This window comes from Elephantulus edwardii, unplaced genomic scaffold (genome assembly GCF_000299155.1).
Source record: "Elephantulus edwardii isolate Elephantulus edwardi_28Jun2011 unplaced genomic scaffold, EleEdw1.0 scaffold00221, whole genome shotgun sequence".
NCBI lineage: Eukaryota > Metazoa > Chordata > Mammalia > Macroscelidea > Macroscelididae > Elephantulus > Elephantulus edwardii.
The window spans coordinates 1,338,843-1,352,416 of NW_006399971.1; the positions used below are offsets into that span (position 1 = coordinate 1,338,843).

The 13,574-nt window shown below is 42.4% G+C and overlaps 1 protein-coding gene across 1 annotated transcript in view; it reads right to left on the reverse strand.

The window, feature by feature from the left end:
* Nucleotides 1-13,574, reverse strand: part of ADAMTS2 (ADAM metallopeptidase with thrombospondin type 1 motif, 2) — a 346,237-nt gene that overhangs the window by 198,619 nt on the left and 134,044 nt on the right. The gene's annotated exons all lie outside the window — the stretch shown is intronic.

The window sequence follows — 13,574 nt, forward strand, 5'->3', positions numbered from 1 at the left end:
GCAGTGAGTTTTTGAGTTTTAGGGAAAGAATATAATTTGAGAAAACAACATCACAAAAAGGGGAGACAGGCTGTATAAGAGTAGGATTTTGTGCGCTTCTGAAATTAAGCTGGTATTTAAACTCAACCATATTCATATAAAGGATCATTGCCATTCCCGATGCAATAACTTTCAAGAAATAATTTTAAAAATATATAAAGACAAAAATATATATATATATAAAGACAAATGAGAAGGGATTCAAAATGGCACCTGGGGGGAAAATAAATTTATACAGAAGTAGGTTATAATGGAGTAACTGAGGAACAGAATTTCTTACAACAATGTTGCATAGAGCAAAGTCCTGGAAAGACCAGCTGGGTGAGTTTTCTCACCAAGAAGAGAAGCAGACATTTAGAAGTAAGACTACAAATTTCCAGCTTGCCTGACAAGAGACAGAAATGCATCGCACTTCCTCACCACACTCAAACATAAGCTCGTAAACAGCCTCTGCTCATATTCCCACAGCAGCACAGTCAGCCCACAGGCGCCTCTGGTTCTGCCTCGATGTGTGGCTTCTGCCAGCAAAGGCCAGGCTGCAACATCAGGAAGGAGACACTCGGAGAACTCAGGGCTCCTGGTCACACGAGGAGGGGCGAGCAAAGATCTCACCATGGTCTTCCACATCACAGGCAATGCCTCAAGTTGTTCCTTCATCCATTAGTGGAGTCCATCTTGCACCAGTAGCTAAAACAGCAGGAAAAAAAAACAAACAAAAACCCAGAGTCCTATCTCCAATAGGCCTGAGTTCTATCCTGACTCCACCACTTGCTAGTGATAACACTCTCTGAGACTTCCACTTCCTTGCTATAAATCAGGGGTACCACCAATCTCTCTAGGCTGCTGTGAGATAATGTATGTGAAAGGGACATCCATGTGATACTGAAAAGGAATCTATGGGGAGGGGAAGCCTTCTTCAGTCAGGGTGGGTCTGAACTTGCTCTACCAGAAAACCTCAAGAATTACATTTCTGCTCAATGGGGGATCCACTTCTACATGGAGCCAATGTGGAAATTACTCTCCAGCCAAAAGAAGCAGGGCTCAAACCTCCTCTACCGCCTCCCCAATTCTTGGATAAAACAAACAGGCTGGGCCTGAGAACATCCAGTCCTCAGATGAGAGACAGAAACCAGCAGGGCCCCACACACCCAGGGAAGCTGGTTTCTGTAATCAGGAACGAACAGCGGGCCTACAAAGGCCTCTCAGCAGAGCGTGATCTCGACAACAACACTGATGCGGAAGGTCTGCAACCTGCCATGACCTGGAGAGAGAACCTCCACAGACTCAGGAATATTCTGAGCATAGACGGAATCAGTCCTGAGCCTTCTGTGTGGACACCGTGACTCAGGACGCAGTGGGGAAACAGACTCACACGTCCTCACAAGGTCAAACAGAGTAACCATGTGACCCAGCAGTCCTCCTCCTAGTTGTGTACCTGCAAATGATAAAAGCATACATCCACAGGGAAAACGTGAACATGAGGAAAAGCTGATTGAGGCGATGTTGGGAGCCATTCCCAGTGTGTAACATGAGATGTATTAAGAGCTCTGTTGGGTTTCCTTCAAAGTCAGTGTGACCATTCTCTCTGAACCATGTCCAGTTATATCCAAATGGAGAAGCCACTTCCAATGCTGCTTTTTTAAATTTAAAAAAAAAAAAAAAAAAAGAGAGAAGTGGAACAGCACATCATCTGGACCCATGTAGTAGTACAGTTAGAAAATGGACTAGGCAAGGTTGCACAGAGTAGATATCTCCTAACGCTTGGTTTCCCAAAGCCTTTGAATCCCTTCCTCTATAGCAGGGTTTGGCAAACTACAGCCTGAAGATTCAACATGCATTTTGGTAAATAAAGTTTTATTAAAACACAAACACTCATATATAAAGAGGCAAAAATTATAAAAGAGATGCACAGGCTGAATTAACCCACAGATATGTTTCATATATTGTTATATTTTGCCATGTTGACTGCAACTCAGACCTTATGCACAGCAGATGGAAAACTTACCCGTCCCATATCATCTCACACTCTCCATTGTGCTTACACCAATTGCTGTAGTCAAGCCATCTCATTAAAGGACTTCCACTCTTCTGCTGACACTCCACCCTTCCAAGCAAAATGTCCTTTTGCAAGGACTGGCATCTTCTGACAACATACTCAAAACACGTCGCCCGAAAGTCTCACAATCGAAGCACTCTGGCTGTACTTTTTCCAAAACATATTTATACAGCCAACCTCATACTTCTTAAATTGGTAAATTTCTCCCAGTATTACTTATTTCTGACTTGTCTTGAAAAACTGAAAATCTGACAACAATGACCCTGCATTCCCATGACAACAGCTGTCAGAAGCTGAGAGGTTTTCTGTTTCACCCGTTCCTGATCTGATTTTGTATTCTTTTCCCCCCTTCTAATTACTCTCCTTGGGTTAAATATTTTTTTTCTCACTTCTTAAACTGGATATTCAGTTCTTTAAATTGCAGTGTTTTCTAAGTTACCCTCTGAGCACTGTTTTTACTATATTCACGTTTTGGTATTTGGTACCCTTAATATTATCAGTCATGCTTTTAAAGCTGTACTGCTATTTCTTATTTGAGTCATTATTTAAAGTTTTTCTTTTAATTTCTACATAATGGGAATTATTATTTTGGAATTAACTATTATTTTTTCTGAGACCAATCCTTATGTTAGAGCTTTTTGTGTCATATACACGCATGAGAAGAATGTGTAACTTTTAATTACCAGGTACAAAATGTCCACATGAGGAGAGCTGGTGACACAGTCTATGCTGGCTGGTGCTGCTACTCCAGTTGCATAGTTTGCATAGTTCAATCTACCAGCTGTTCCTCAGGAGAAAAACAGACCATTTCCTCCATTCGCGGTTTACACCCTCAAAGCTCTGATGGAGGGATGAGTTGGAATAAATTTGATGACAGTAAGTTAAACTTTTTTTGCATTCCAGTCACCCATTATTATCAATGCATCTTGGTTGCATGTTCGATCAATCTCCGATTGTAAAAGTTGGTAAAAATCTTCTATCTCCTGTGGTGCTGGAGAAGAGTATTGAAAATACCATGGACTGCTAGGAAAACAAACAGATTTGTCCTGGAAAGGGTTAAACCGGGTGGCTCCTTGGAGGCAAGGATTCTGAGGCTCCGTCTAACATACTTTGGACATGTTGTAAGGAGGGACAGGTCCTTGGAGAGGGACATCATGCTTGGGAGGGTGGAGGGGCAGCGCAGGAGAGGAAGGCCCTCTATGAGGTGGATTGATTCAGTGACTGGGATAATCGGGATGGGAGTGTCAGAGACAGTGCGATTGGCACAGGACAGAGAGCAGAGTTTAGGGCTGTTGTACATAGGGTCGCTATGAGTCGCAGGTGACTCGACGGCACATAACAACAACAACAAGTTAAACTTACTTGTTTCATGAAAGGCTTTTTTATTCTTTGCTGATTTGGGGCCTACTTATCCAATTGTTGTTGTTGTTGTTGTTGTTGTTAAATACTATTTGATCAACTACAACTCATAGTGACCCTCTGAATCTTGCCCTAACTCGCACCATCTTCACACTCTCCTCCAAGTTCAAGATACTATAGTAGTCATTGTCCCAACCCATCTCCTAGAAGGTCTTCCTCTCTTTTGCTGAACCTCTACTTTCCCCAGTGTCATGTCTTTTTCTAAGAACTGTCCCTTCTGACAATATCCCCTAATATGTGAGTTTTGTCATTCTTTCTTCTAAGGAGCTCCCTGGTTGCACTTCTTCTGAGACAGATTTTTTAAGCTGTTCTCCACGAGCTCCATGTTGACCCCAGAGTGACAGTTCTGGTTCTTCCCAAGTTGGAAAATCAACAGGGACTTAAACCAACTCTAGAGAAGCTCCAAATCAGGAAACATGGGCTCTGGGAAATTATACAACCCTCAACCCCACGAAAAGTAGGAAAACATGAGAATTGCTCCACAGAGACTGATCTGTCAATACTCAGATCTTTAAACACGTCAGAAGTGTACGGGGAAAAGTATGCATCCATGGAATATTCAATACCAACTCTACATTTCAAAGGCATCATTTCTTCTTCCATCATCTTCATGTGTTATCCAACTTTCAGATGCACATAAATTGATTGACAATGTCATGGCTTGGGTTAGTCAAGCCTTAGCATTTAAACAGACATCCTTATTCTTTAGCACTTCAAAGAGGTTTTTGACAGCCCATTTCCTCAATGCAATACATCTCCTCTCTTGATTAACTGTCTCTGAAAACCTGCTGGAAGGTAAGCTATGGTTTAGTTCCAACTTGATGGTACACAACAACAAACAATATTATGGGAGTCTTTTTCCCCTTTCAATCATCTTACTAATAATGTCCTTTGTGAAAGTGTGTAAGCCAGCTACTTTATGTCTCATGTCCTAAAACTCCTTTCCAGATAGCCAATTTTTTATTTGCTCATCGCTATCAAACCAGTACTCTGAGGAAACAAACATGTATTTTTAATTGATGATCTTTTGATTTCTTAACTGTTCCTACCCTGGGTTTTGATTGTGGATTCAAGTAAAATAAAATCCTTGACAACTTCTGTCTTCAATTTGTACAACACGAGTTGGGGGGGAAAATGGTTGAAATCTCCCAAAATGTTGACAAATTTGTCAATTTCTCTCTTCTTGTTATGTGCTGTCAAGTCGAGTATGACTCATAGCAACCCTCTTCTATCCTGTGCCATCCTCATCATCTCCGATACATTAGAACTCACTGATGAAGTTACTATATCAAATCATCTTCCTGGGTGTCTTCCTCTCCCTCAATGACCCTCCATTTTTCCAAGCATGATGTCCTTTTCCAATTAATAGCCTCACCTAGTTACAGGTGAAGAAGATGAAGCTTTGCCATCCTTGCCTCCAAGGAGCACTCTGGCTGTACCTTCTCCAAAATATATCTATTTATTCTTTGGGTAGTCCACGGGATATTCAGTACTCTTCTCCAAAAGACATCAATTCTTACTCTGTCATCTTTAGTCATTGTGTAGCTCTCAGAAGCACAGCAGGTGATTGAGGAGACCATGACCTGAATCAGGTGCACCTTAATCCTCAGACTGAAATCACTTGGCACCAAATACATTGAGGCTATTTTATTAAGTGAATATACCTTAAGAACAGCTATATCAACTTGGTTAAATTAAGCTTCTCTGGAAGTTAGGGAATTTCCCCAACAACATATTTTAACTTGGAGTCTATCAGATTTGAGGTTTCTTTCCCATACTTTGACCTCCAGCCTTACCTTGCCTTTCTTTGCACTGCAATTGCATCATATAGCTCTCTCTTTTTTTTTTTTGGTTAGTGTTCTTAGAGCGATCTCTGCTTTTGTACTAGTAAATTTCATCCATGTACAATTACTCTGATTATTAATAAATTATTTGGATATGTGTTTCCCATCTTACTCTATTATTTCAACTTGTCTCTTAGTGTTCTGTTTCCTGTAATTCTTTCAGGGAGCCCTAATGGTATAATTCCTAGGGTTGCACTGCTCATCTAAGGGCAGTACCACTCTCATTTCAAATCTACCAGCTGCTCAGGGAGAACAAAGATGAGGAATCAGTCTGCTCCTGTGAGATCTATGGCTCCCTGAAAACTTACTGGAGGGCCAGCTATGAGTTGGTTCTAACTCAACAACAATGTATTTTTTAATGTTAGCCTTTCTAGCTTTTCTTTTTAAAAGTTAGTTGCCTTTTCTCTGCAGTATCCTCTCATAGCTGTTCTGGCTGAACTGTTCTAGCCTCAGCTCCATGGACACATGCATATCCACGCACACCTGCCTACACACCTTCCCCCCAACACACACACACACACACACACACACACACACACACACACACCCCTCTACAATAGTTAAAGATCTGAATGCTGGCAAATCAATCTCTGCAGGGCAGTTCTCATGGTTTTCATGGGGTTGAGTGTTTATGATTTCCTAGAATCTATGTTTCCCAGTTTAGAGCTTCTCCAGGGTTGACTTAAGTCCCTGTTGGTTTTACAAATTGGGGGAAACCACAACTGTCACTCCAGGGTCAACACGGAGCTCATTTCAGAACCTGAAAGGTCATTCTTTAGTCAAAGCATGTTCTGGATTTCCACCACAGTCCAAACTGCTCCCTACTGTGTGCTATCCCTATTGGCAGTTGAAATGCAGCCCTTGTGGTGAACAGAAACAGGAGCCAAACAGACTGAATTACAACCCCACCTCTGTACACAGAGAGGTGAGGTGTGTAAGTGCTCATGCCCTCAACCCGGGACCTACAGAGATTTCTGTCCACTATTGCTCCTGAGTGAAGCAGTTGGAATTCTGGAGGTCAGGTTGTTTCAGTTTAATGGAAAGTTGGGAGTAAACTGGTCATTTTTTATTTCGTTAACAATAGAGTGTAAGTTAATAGGTATTTAGATTTAGTTAACAATTAGCTGTGGGCTAAAAGCCTCTTATTTAAATCAATCAGGACCTGGTGGGCAGGTGTTAATTGTGTTTGGGGATAATATTGTTCTAAGTGGTACAGCACTTGTCCAGTAGTTATGCTGAGATAACTTGGGGTTGCTGTGATACTGAAAGCTGTGTCACTGGTGTGTCAAATGCTATAGGTTTGCCCGTGGTAAACAGGGGTTGGTAGAGCTCCCAGATTAGGACAGACTTGGAAATAGGATTGGCATCCACTTCTTAAATAACAGGCCTTTGAAAATCCTATGAATACTAGAGAAATGACGACAGTTATAGAACAGGGTTCAGATCTTTTGTTCATAGGATTTTCAGTATTAGCATTTATAGTACATTGATCTTACTTTATATTCATATAATAATGCGTCTTCTGTAATACAGAGGGGTCCTGAGACTTTCCACCCTCCATGGAGCCCTTCTTTGCAAAACAGTTTTTTAAGAGAGAAAGTCTACCTTCACTCCTGCCACCACACTTCTCAGTCAACTTACGGTACTTTGGTGACTTGCATGTTGCTATGATGCTGGAACTAAAATAATACATTTCAAATGTCAGCAGGCCCAGCAACAATAGCAAAATTTAACAAGGCAGAAAACAACAAATGTTGGCAAGGTTGTGGAGAGATTGGAACTCTTATTCACTGCTAGTGGAAATGTAAAATGGTACCGCCACTATGGAAGGCAGTCTGGCGCTTTCTCAAAAGGTAGGAGATGGAAATATCTAGCAATTCAACTGAGAACATACCCTAAAGAAACCAGAGCTTGGGCTCAAACAGATGAATGCACACCCATGTTTGTTGCTCCATTAATCACAATGGCAAAGAATGGATGCAACCCAAGTGCCCATCAACAAAATGGGTAGAAAAACGATGGTATAGTCACACAATGAAATAGTATGCAGCACTGAAAAATAATGAACTCACAAAACATTACACAACAAAGGGGAGCCTGGATGACATTATGCTGAGTGAAATATCTCAGCCATAAAAAGATAAACACTGCATAACACCATTGTTACATAATAAGACAGACATAGGGAGGTTGGAGAGAGAACGGGAAAGGAGTGGACAGATAATGAACACTGCTTTAGATAAGATGAGGCGAAGAACTGTCTGAAAGGAATTTATGATTAGGCATTATATGTATGGTAACAATCTGGAATAAGGGGTATGTTGTGAGGAAGACTGAGGGAAAGTGGAGGACAGGGGGAAGAAAATGAGCAACTACGAAAAAATTAAAACATTTTCTATGTTAAGAAGAATTACAGCAGGGCCACTCTGGTGGCTAGGTTTCAGAAATTCCCAGATGGTCCAGGAAGAAAAGTCTGGCAATCAATGAAAAAAAATTGTGGATCATAATGGAACACTGATACAGTATTAAAAGAAAGAGCTTTAATGGCCTTGTATATAGAGAATATTACCAATATCACCCAAACTCTGAAAATCTTTGGCAGTTCAAATCCATCAGCAGCCTGCTGGAGAAGATGGACAGTCTACTCTCATTGAAATTTTGCAGCCCCAGAAACCAGATGGAGAATCATTAAGTGATAGAACTGACTTGTTAGCAGTGAGAGTTGGAAGGCGAGCCCTCCAGGGTGGGAACCACTTAAATATTCATTGGTGGAACACACGAACCTGAAGATGGTGCAGGATCGGCAGCACCCTTGTACACAGGGCCCAGTGGGAACCAACTCAATGAAAACTAACAATACTTCTTCTTTCCAGAGGGGACCTGGAACTGGTAGAGATGTGGCCACAGTCACAAATAAATCATAAGGAACTGGAGCCTGGAGCATGGCCCTTGATAGAACAGTGAGTGGAACTAGTCTCTGGAGACTTATCACAGCCAACTCCCCAACTGCCTGTGAAGGCACACAGGAAAGGGGGAAAGGGCTTGTCACCAGCAGTGGAGACCCAGGAAGGGGCAAAAAACGAGCCACAACAGGCATGGAGGGGAAGAAGCAGACCATGCAACACAGGAACGACCCACAGGCCAGTGCTCAAGAAAGATGGCTTTTCTATAAAGATAAAAGTGAATGCAGACACAAAAAGTCTTGGATTGTATGTTTACATTTCTATGAGAAGACCTGAATAGGCAAATCCATAGAGATAGAAAGCAGATTGGTGGTTGCCAAGGCTGGAGGGAGGAGGAATGAGGGGTGACTGCCAATGGGTACTGCTGGTTTTTGGAGGGAGAAGGAGTGAGAAAAATGCTGTGTAACTAGATAGATGTGATGGTTGCATAAGATAGTTAACATGCTAAAAATCACTGAATTGCATACTGCAAAATGATGCCTTTTACATTATGTGAATTTTTAAGTCATTTTTAAAAATATGTATGTGGTAGGAGCTTTAGGGGCACAGAATGTCCCATGTGTGGTGCTAACCTAAAGGTCAGCAGTTCACATGCACCAGCTGTTCCTCAGGAGGAAGATGTGCAGTGAAGATTGACAGCCTCGGAAACTCGATTAGGAATCGGCATGAGTCACAACTGCCTTGAAGACAGTGGGTTTTGGTTTTTTGGTTTATTTTTATTAAATTAATTTATTAATTTTTCATTTCAATGAACATCTACAGAGATTTTGGAATTCCATTCATTCATTGTTGCACCCTTCTCCCCGCCCCCCTCCATCCTCTCCCCCCTCTCCACCCTTCCCCCCCACCCCGTTAGCTCCTCTCCTTGAAAAGCAAAAGAAAAATTCCCTCATTGGTACACAATCCAACCCCCACACATCCCCCAACCCCACCCCCAACCCCAAATATAATCCACTCTGCAACCCTCATTCCGTACTCTTACGACAAACATAACACCCTAAAATATAATAGTTTTAAACTATGACAGTGGGTTTTAATCTTAATGGGAGTCAGGTCTTTCTCCTGCAGATCCACTGGGTGGATCCAAGGCAACCAAGTGGCTAACCATTGTGCCACCAGGGCTCCTCAGTTCATGTGTATGCAAAACCAGGATAACAATTTTAAAATAAAAAATAAAAACACATTTTAAAAGGGCAGTGAAAGGAACTCAAAGGCTTATAGGAGCCCAGAAGAGACAGAGGATAAAAGCCAGCTGGGGATCTGCAAATAAAATCCCGATGAGTATTCTCTTGACCACCAGGCTGTGGTGCTCCGTCTCACTGTCCTTGAAGCTCATGACTCAATCTCTGATAGCACCATGGACACAGAGAACCGTATTTTGATCTAAAGGAGAACAATGGAGCCCAGTGAGGGGCAGTGCCTGGGCGCGTTGACTTGGAGGGCGATCAGCGGGGAGTGGTGGTGACTGTGGGAACCTGGGAACAGTGCACTCACACTCCTGCCCCCAGGGACTATCCCATGAGGGAAAGCTATGTAGGCTGGGGGTCATCAGATGCCCTGACTTTTCTTGGAAAACTGTAAATCTTTATTTGTATATAAAGTCTCTTAAATATTTACCCAATTTCCTTTTCCCATTTGTTTTTACAGCATGGTCCATAGGGAGCTGCCCTGCTAACCCAAAGGCCAGGCCTCCTCAGGCAGCTGAATCCACCAGAGGCTCCTCGAGAGAAAGATGGGCAATCTCCTCCCAGCGATTCACACCCTCAGAAGCCCAACAGAGGGTCAACTATGGGTTGGTTCTGACTCCACAGTAGTGGGTTTGAAGTTTTTAATCTGATACGACAAAAACAAAACACATCATGGTGTCAAGAAAGGCCCACTGAGCAACAAGCGTCCCCTGTGTGCACAGGCAGGCCTTGATAAACAGGTCCTACCCCCAGCGCCCCCACCATCCTTCAGGATGCTTGGTAACATGCTGCCCAGATCTTTCTTGGTGACAGGCAGAGCTGCTGCCTTCACTCTCCCCTCTACCTCAGGACCATGTGCTCTGTGCTTTGCCTGGAAAGGTAGAAGGCAAACTGATCTTGATCCCAGACTTCCTGATCCTCAAGCTCATGGGAATGGCCAGCCAAGGCTCGGGGGCTGAAGAGCCATGGTGTACACAGCAGCCAGGTAGGGGGAAGCACATGGTGAGGGATACATAGAACTGTGTTTGGGGGAAGCCTTTCCCTTTCCCCTCAGAGGGACCAGCAACAATCAGAATAGTGATCGGCAGCTTACATTTCTGTGGTTATGCCATACCGGGGGGGGGGGGGCAGTAGAAGAGGCACTGCGACAGAGGCAATGATTTATCTCGCCTACACCTAAAAGCAATGGTGTCACTCTGGAGACTAAGGTGTGCCTGATTCAAGCCATGGTCTTTTTAATTACTTGCTACATGACCAAACTAAGTCATAATACTGAAACACTTGCTATTTACCATGTTTTTGTTCTTGTTATGTACCATCAAGTCGCCTGCGACTCATAGTGACCATATGCACAACAGCTCTAAAACCTGCTCTGTCCTGTGCCAATCTCACTGTCTCCAACACAGCTACCCCCAATATCCCAGTCACTGAAACAATCCACTTCATGGAGGGTCTTCCTCTCCTGCACTGTTGCTCCCCCCTCCCAAGTATGATATCTTTTTCCAAGGACTAGTCCCTCCTTGAAACATGTCCATAGTATGTCAGATAAAGCTTCAGAATCCTTCTCTCCAAGGAGCAGCTTGATTTAATCCTCTCTAGAATGAACCTGTTCGTTTTCTTAGCAGTCCATGGTATAGTCAATACTCTTCAACACCACAGCTTACAGGCATCCATTCTCCATCTATCATCCCTAGTCATTGTCCAGCTCTCGGATGCATAGCAGTGATTGCAAAGACCATGGCCTGTATCAGGCACACCTTAGTCTCCAGAGTGACACCATTGCTCATCAGTACTTTGGAGAGGTCGTTAACAACAGACTTTCCCATCACAATGCATCTTTTAATTTCCTGGCTGCTGGTGCCAAGAGTGTTGACTGTGGAGCCAAGCAAACTAAAGCTGTTAACAATCTCAATCTCTTCACCATCCATCCTGATGCTACCAATCAGCCCAGTGGTGACAATTTTTGTTTTCTTGATATTGAGCCTCAATACATATTGAAGGCTACAGTCCTTGACCCTCTGCAGTAAGTACTTCAGATCCTCCTCAGTTTCAGCAAGCAGGGGTGTTGGATATGCATAACACAAATTGTTAATGAATCTTCCTCCAGTCCTGATGCCATACTTCTCCTCATAAAATCCAGCCTCCGGGATAAGCTGTTCTGCATATAGGTTGAAAAGGTATGGAGATAGGACACATCCCTGGCATACACCCTTCCCAAATTTGAACCATGAAGTGTTTTCTTGCTCTGTTCTTCCTGTCTCCTGTTCAAAGTGTAGTTGATGCATTAGCACAATCAAGTGTTCTGGGATTCCCATTCTTCTCAGAGTCAGCCACAGTTTATTGTGATCCACACAGTTAAAGACATTTACATAATCAATGAAACACAGATAAACATTTCTCTGATTCTCCCTACTTTCAGCCAATAAAAGTAACACTATATCTCACTCCATTTTGAATCAGACAATCATATGTTCTACTATGTTGAGACTATCAAATCAAAGAGGAATGGCAGTGCATCTATTATCCAAAGGAACATTTTATAATCTTTGCTGAAGTACTATGTTGTCCAGAGCGGGAAGAAAATCTATATACATACAAGCAAAACCTGCTAATCCAACTATTCAAATTTATACACCAACTATTAATGTCAAAGATGAAGAAACTGAAGATTCTACAAACTTCTGCAGTCTGAAATTGATCAAATATTCAAGACTCAATGATAATTACTTGTGATTGGAATTCATAAGGTGAAAACAAATAAGGATTAGTAATTAGAAAAATGCAGCCTTGGAAATACAAACAACTGGAGATTGTATAATAGAAATTTTAAAAACAAACAACCTCTTCTACATAAATCCCTTTATGAAACAACATGAACAGCAACTATACAATTGGCCTTGCTGGACAGAATAAAGAAACCAAACTAACTACATCTGTGTAAAAGATAATGAAGAAGTTTGATATTAACAGTCACAATAAGGCCAGGGTAGATTTTGGAAACAAGTATCAATTGCTTAAATGAGAGCTCAAGTTAAAGCTGGAGAAAATGAAAACAAGTTCATGACAGCCAAAATATGACCTTAAGGATAAACCAAAACCCAAACCCACTAGTATCCAGACCACACAGACTCTTAGAGATGTTAATCATAGTCCTGTGAATTTAGAGATCATCTCAACCTGAAAGTTGGACAACGAATAAGACTGACAGAAAAAGAATTGATGTCTTTTAGCTATGGTGGTTGGAGAAGAGTACAATATCCCATGAACTGTCAAAAGAACAAACGGATATGTCTTGGAGAAGGTGCAACCAGAGTGCACCTTAGAGGCAAAAATGGTGAAGCTTCATCTCCCATACTTAGGTCATGTTGCTAGGTTATTCCTAGGAAAAGAACATCATATTTGGAAAGATGGAGGGTCAGTGAAAGAGAGGAAGACTCAACAAGATGGATTCATACAGTGACTGTAGCAATGGGCTCAAGTGTGTCAGAAACATTGAGGATGGCACAGGATAGGACAGCTCTCAGGTCTGTTTTCATATGGTCACTATGAGTCATACTTGATGTTACCTAACAACAACGACACTAACAACACTATTAATATGTCAGGCCCCATGCTGATCAATTACATACAATGGGGTCTGAAGTACACCAGCTTCACTTTTAAGATGAAGACACACACAAAGGAACAGAGGGAAGGAAGAAGAACTAGGATGTAACCAGCCAGTAGGATGTCAAAGTTGGCCCTTGGAGTTGGAGCATGCTTTCCTTGCTATGGGAGTTGAAAGTGGGCTCTCAGTCTTTGAGGCCTAGCCAGAGCCTTTCAGAGCTCGTCTCAATCAAGACATAGGAGCTGCTTATGCCTTCAGTCCTCTGTAGCCTTGAGGTGTCCATTCTCCATATTTCCATATACCTGCCTCTTTCCCTGAAAAGAACTTGGGCAGAGGAAACGGTGCACATTCTGCCTTTGGTCCAGGTAACAGTGCCAGGGACAGGGTTGTAGCCATGCCAGAGCCCCCATGGCCATTTCTAGACAAGTTCTGAGGAGAGATAGTCAGATGGCCACAGAT